Source organism: Antrostomus carolinensis, unplaced genomic scaffold (genome assembly GCF_000700745.2).
Source record: "Antrostomus carolinensis isolate BGI_N321 unplaced genomic scaffold, ASM70074v2 scaffold8089, whole genome shotgun sequence".
Taxonomy (NCBI): domain Eukaryota; kingdom Metazoa; phylum Chordata; class Aves; order Caprimulgiformes; family Caprimulgidae; genus Antrostomus; species Antrostomus carolinensis.
Genome location: NW_010340592.1, coordinates 27965 through 33964, shown reverse-complemented (window position 1 = coordinate 33964; position 6000 = coordinate 27965).

Genomic DNA, 6000 nt, shown 5'->3' with positions numbered 1-6000 from the left:
CTCACACTTAGAAGGTGTGGACTGCACTGAGGAGGGCATATAATAAGCAGCACATGCAGATACCCATTCTCTTTGTACTTCTCCGTAATAAACAGCTATATTTTGGTAGAAAGTTGTAATATTTTCAAATCCCACAGCTGTTTCCAAAGTGATCATGCCTTTACTGTTGTAAAGCACATCAGATTGAGCTTTAAAAATGTGGAAATCCACATTTAATGAGCACGTTATCATTGAATGGCACGATTGCACAAATGGTATCAAGACAGTTTCACATGCACAAAGGGTTTTTAGGGTGGTCTGCAGACGGTGGCATACATCCATTATAAGAGTGCAAGTTACTTCTCAGACAAAATAAAAACTAAAAGAAAAAAAAGGGAAGGGAAGGGATAAAGGAAAGGATGGAGAGAGGGGAAAGGAGAAGGAGAAAGAGAGAGGGAGAGGGAGGGAAGCTGTCCCGTATAGCCAGTGAGGAAGAGCAGAAACAGTTCTCTGGATGTTCTCCCCAGTGCATCATGAAGCAATACAGAAGATGTTGAGGGGGATGATTTCCATCATGTACTTTCCATTGTGATGTGCTCAAAGTCCCTGGTACTTGTTCCAGTTTATGATGCTGTTAGCACTGATTGGAACATGCTAATCAAGTGTAAGTGCTGCATATCCATGTTAAGCTCCTGTGCACAAGTATTATTGGATAATATTTATCCCATATTCAAATGTCTGCTATTTACTTTGCTGTGCTCTGTTGTTCTAGTTTAATTTAGCTGGCAGCTAAAAACCACACAGCTGCTCACTCACTCTCCCACCCACCCAGGGAACAGGGGAGAGAATTGGAGGGTAAAGGTGAGGAGACTTATAGGTTGAGATAAGAATAATTTAATAATTGGAATAAAATAAACTTAAAATAATCATGATAATTTATAATAATAGAATATACAAATAAGTGATGCACAGTGCAATTGCTCACCACCTGCTAATAGTGATCCTGAAGGAGTGAAAAACCCTGAACCTGAAACCACAATCCTGGAAGAGAGAGAGCCCCTCTCCCTGGCCAGCCCTCATTTATATACTGAACATAGTGTTATACGACATGGAATACCCCGTTGGCATATCCAAATGCCAATTTGGGTCTGCTAATTTACTATGCCCCCTTCCTGCCACTTTCTTCTGTGCCTGCAGACTAGCAAAACATAGGAAGTTGGAAAGTCTTGGATTTCCCCAAAACAATCACAAACATCAGCTTATTGTCAACATTCTTCTTATACAAAATTCCATAATGAAACCAAAACACAGTGCTGTTCTAGCTATTAAAAAGAAAATTAACTCCATCCCAGCCAAAACCAGGACATCTGTGGGGTTTTTTTCTGTGTTATCAACTAAAATCTGCAAAATGAGGTGAAGGAGGGGGAAAAGGGCACAATTCTCAGGCTGGTGGTAGTCACCTCCCATGAGAACCCACCCTAACAATAATATAGAGGTTTGCAGGCACAAAGTCATGAGACTGAAGGCACTAGAATAACACATGGGGAAAATACTGCCACAGTGCCTCAGAAGAAACAGTGCCATGGCACCTCGAGGGTCAGATTGCATCAGTAAGGCTAAGATTCAAAGGCACCTAGGGCACTGTATGACAGCCCTGTGATACTGACCATCTTCAAAGCAGAACAGGATTAGCAGAGACATGACTGCTTTTCAATGTCTTCTGTGAAAAGGTCTCATCTAATAGCATGAACCCAATCCTGGAATACAAATATAAAGTCAGGAAACAGACGAGCCAAGTTTTTTCTTCTCTGATGATAAAAAAAAAACAAACAAAAAAAAACCAAAAAAACATACAAAAAAAGGCAAAAAGTAATAATAAATGAACTCACTGGCACACATCTGTGGAATGATGCAGATTAAACAGTGTCTGTGAGAAGCAATCATTAATATTTATAAAGAATCTCAGCAGCAGCTGCCAAAGGATGAAGGGAATTTCAGGACTAGCAATAAAACAAGTTAAGGTTATAAGAACGACAAGTTTGCATATGAAAGCAAAATGTATCAATTTACTGAAGGTTTTGTAATATATGTTCCTCCATGGTTCCAGTATTCCTACAGTGAGAGGGAGAAGACATTTTTTAAAATAAAGCATTGCACTGAGATCTGACTTGGGAAATCAGTGCTGGGAATATTTAGTCAAGTCCTGCAAAATATATCATGAAGTTCAACTAAAATACAATAAAAATGAGTCCGCAGACAGAACTTTCAAAAGAAAAGCTACTCTGGCAGTAAAAAATAATAATAAAAAAAAAAGTTCCATCTCTCCTACACAACTGTTTCTTGTTACAGACACAGTCACTGAGTGCACAAATGAGATTCCCACAAGATATGCATCAGAGGGAATATTCCCCTCTATAAATTGCTCCATACAGTAAATTTTATGTGTAGAAATTTTATAAACTGAAAGTGCCTAAAAACTTTTGCTGTGTGAAACACAGTGGAAAAAAAAAAATGTTCTGGTGTAAAAGTCTGTAAAAGAGTAACAAAGGAAAGCAGCTAACACCAAAAGTGAAGAAGGGGTCACTTCCCCTCACTGCTAGTAGCAGTGTGCATCCATGCTAATGCCTTACTACTTGAGTTTCAGGGACTCTTTTATTCATAACAAATCCAGCTCTGTGTAAAAGGCTATCACTTGTCCTATACAAAACTTTCATGTCTGTTAAACATGTTGTAATAATAACAAGCTGCAAGTCATGCATAGGCTTTTCACCTTGGAAACAAGCTAAGAACATTGATAGAAAAATGTGTTTTTATATAGCCTGACATTTTTCGTGCCTTACAAATTTTCATAGGCCCTGTCCACACCATCTGCTTCAAGCAACCATGTTTCTGTCAAAGGACCATAGTTCTCACTTTGCTCAGTAGCCGTGTTTTGCCCTCAGCATATCCTTTCTCCAGACACACACAACTGGCTCCAGAAAGGGAGAATACTGCCACGGGAGTCAGAGCGAATTTCTCGTTCCCCTTCAAGCAGTGATGAATGCTATCGAAACTCATGTCTGAGAGAAATAATACAGGAATCTTCTTAAATCATACTGTGCTCCGTGATAGGATCAAGCAGAAACCAAATTAAATGGATTAGTGTTACAAGAACTACTTCAATGAGTTGCTGTGACATGAACTTTCCTTCAGAGACATTTCAAGCAAAAATAAAATTCACAACTGGTTAAAATGATTGTTCTGAGCAGTACACACTTTGTTTCTGGGAGACCATGAACAACACCTTAAAAGGCATAAAAATAAACAGAAGGAGATCCAGAGCAAACGTGCAATTAAGAGATATGAACATAATTAAGCTTTTATCTCCACAAACAGTAGGAGATATGGATTGTAATTACAGTAGTTTTAGACAGATGAAATTGATTTTTTTCCCTGTAGATGGTACAACTGAAAGACTTGAAAAAGAAAATATAATATCACTCTACATTTTCAAGATCACTAGCAAATAGCACTCAATGCATTGACATCCAGATGTATAAATGATTGCATTAATGGCACAGAGACAGAAGCAAAGTAACATCTTAGATTTTGGCAGATGCAGTGTCAGAAAACCAAGAAAATACTGCTCCATTCTTGACAGGCATGAGTCTGAAAATATTTATACATCTTTTCAGGATGACATACACCGAAACAGATAGATAGGTATTTGACTCCTTTGTTACAGATCTTAAGCTCCAGTTTCATTCATTTAATTTCCCCCACCTACAGAAGAAATTTTCAAATAAGAGCACGTACATTCAGGTATGTGTGTCCTGTCAGTAACGGTGAATATTTAATGATAAATCCCTCTACGCCATGTGAGAATAGCCACTCCAGTCTCAGTGGCTTGACAGTATTTGACAGGAAAAAGTGTCTTCAAAAGAGGTTAAAATAAGTAATATCTCAATATCCTATGAAAATCTTTGCTACAGCAATAATAATTGAACTAAACATAAATGAAAGATGCATAGCTGATAGCAGAAAAGATTAAAAAAATAGATGAAATACAAACATTACTGGAGGCAGAAAATCATCAGGCTGTGAATATTGTCCTTTGAAGACTAAGTCATATTTGGTCAGAATCTGGTAATGATGAGCATAATCGTGAAGTGAGCTGCAAAAATGCAAAAGAACTGCATTTAGTCACTTAGGTACAATGACCTACATTTAATTTCATTATACACATACACACACAGATATGAACGCTAGACTACAAGAATGTTAGGGCTTGAAAATCAAATGGTTAAATGGTCTAGAATCAACCATATGCTAATCTGGATAATCATAATACACACCACGTCACATACATTGGTAAACAATGCAGAAGCCTGTACCTTCCCTGTGCCTACAGTAGGTATTAAATTTAATGCTTGATTGCTGGTATTATTTTCTGAGATCTTTGTGTCATTCAGTACGTAGACAGAGTTCAAACACTTTCTCTTACTGTTTTATTATCAGCTTAATGCTTTAATTGTTGCATGCCAATCAAACTTTCCATTGAACATGGGAATTCCTCATGAACTTCTTTTATGCTATTTGTCTGTCCAATATCTGAGCATTGCATGCATATAGATGCATTTTCACAGCATCCTGTTGAGATAGTCGGTGTTATGAGCCCCACTTTACAGGTGGGAGTTGAAGCATAAGGAGAACAAGGCTATAGACACTAATATTCAGAGCCTGGTTTGAGTTGCACATCACTTAATTTTTCAGAGCATTTATCCTTATACAGAAGTTTGTACCCATAAAACATACAATACACCATGCCATTGCATACAAAGAGGGAAAGATGTTTTACCCTCAATCTTTTGAAGATATTTTAGATTACCTGGGCTTAGTTTTTTAAATGTAATTATATAAGAACTGAAACGCTGAGCTCAGCTGTGGCAAGCTAGTGTAAAGAGCTGAATGCAGATCAGCAGTGCCCATAGTAGCCTGTGTTACTGAGGAACACATAGTCACATTGTGTACTATGTGGAGATTACTAACAATTGTAAATCTCTTGGTTAAATATATCCAAATATACTTTTGTCTCGTGTTTCCCACTGTGCTCTAGCTGGGAAATGATAAAAATAGACATAAGTATTGAAAGATTGCCAGAGATCTGTATTTGACTGCGCTGCTTTCCTGCAGAACTTCTGAGAGATGAGTCTCCTCACTAAGGACTGGTGAAAAAACAAGATAAATCTACAATGACACATATTCATGTGTTACATGAAGAGCTGAAGCCTTGCATTTCATCTGATTTCCTATACCCTAACTTACTAGCTAAACAGCAAATCATCTAAAACAAAATGGCATATTCATGAACACTTTTAAAACCATCATTGGGTGGCCTTCATCATGATTTTAAATTCTGCAGGACAATATAATAATAATGCTCAGTAATAAAATTATTGCTATGGCTTTAAATGATTGACTGCAGAACTGTTATTATAGAGGTATGCTTTTCTGTCCTTTTTGAGACCAACTGTCACAATGTAGAAAAAATCTGCTCGTATGTTATCTTGTACTGTCAATGGCTTCTAATTAGATCCTTCTAATAAGGATGCTCAATCCTTTACACAAATAGACTTCAGTATTCTCCATGTCAATACCTATTAGACAGGAAATATTTTCAGGTTATGACTGGAGCTGCACATTGCTGTTAAATTCTGACAAATTACACCTCATATCTATGTTGTTCATGTCAGCACCTCAGGCTGTACTTTTGGGGTGGTTATTGCTTTGGCCAAACTAGAAATTTAGTCAGGTTGTAGTCATTCAGTTTCTAGTTAAACATAAGAAATGAACTTATTCAGCTATTCGTCACCTATGCAACAAAGATATTAATGGAATGCTTTGAGGAGGATTTTTTCACATGTGCTGTCCATAGAAGGTACTCTGCTTGATCTGCTACTCAAAAAAAAGGAAGAACTGGTTCAGGATGTGGCAGTCAAGGGCACCTTTGGCTGCAGAGACCATAATGTGGACCCTGACTGA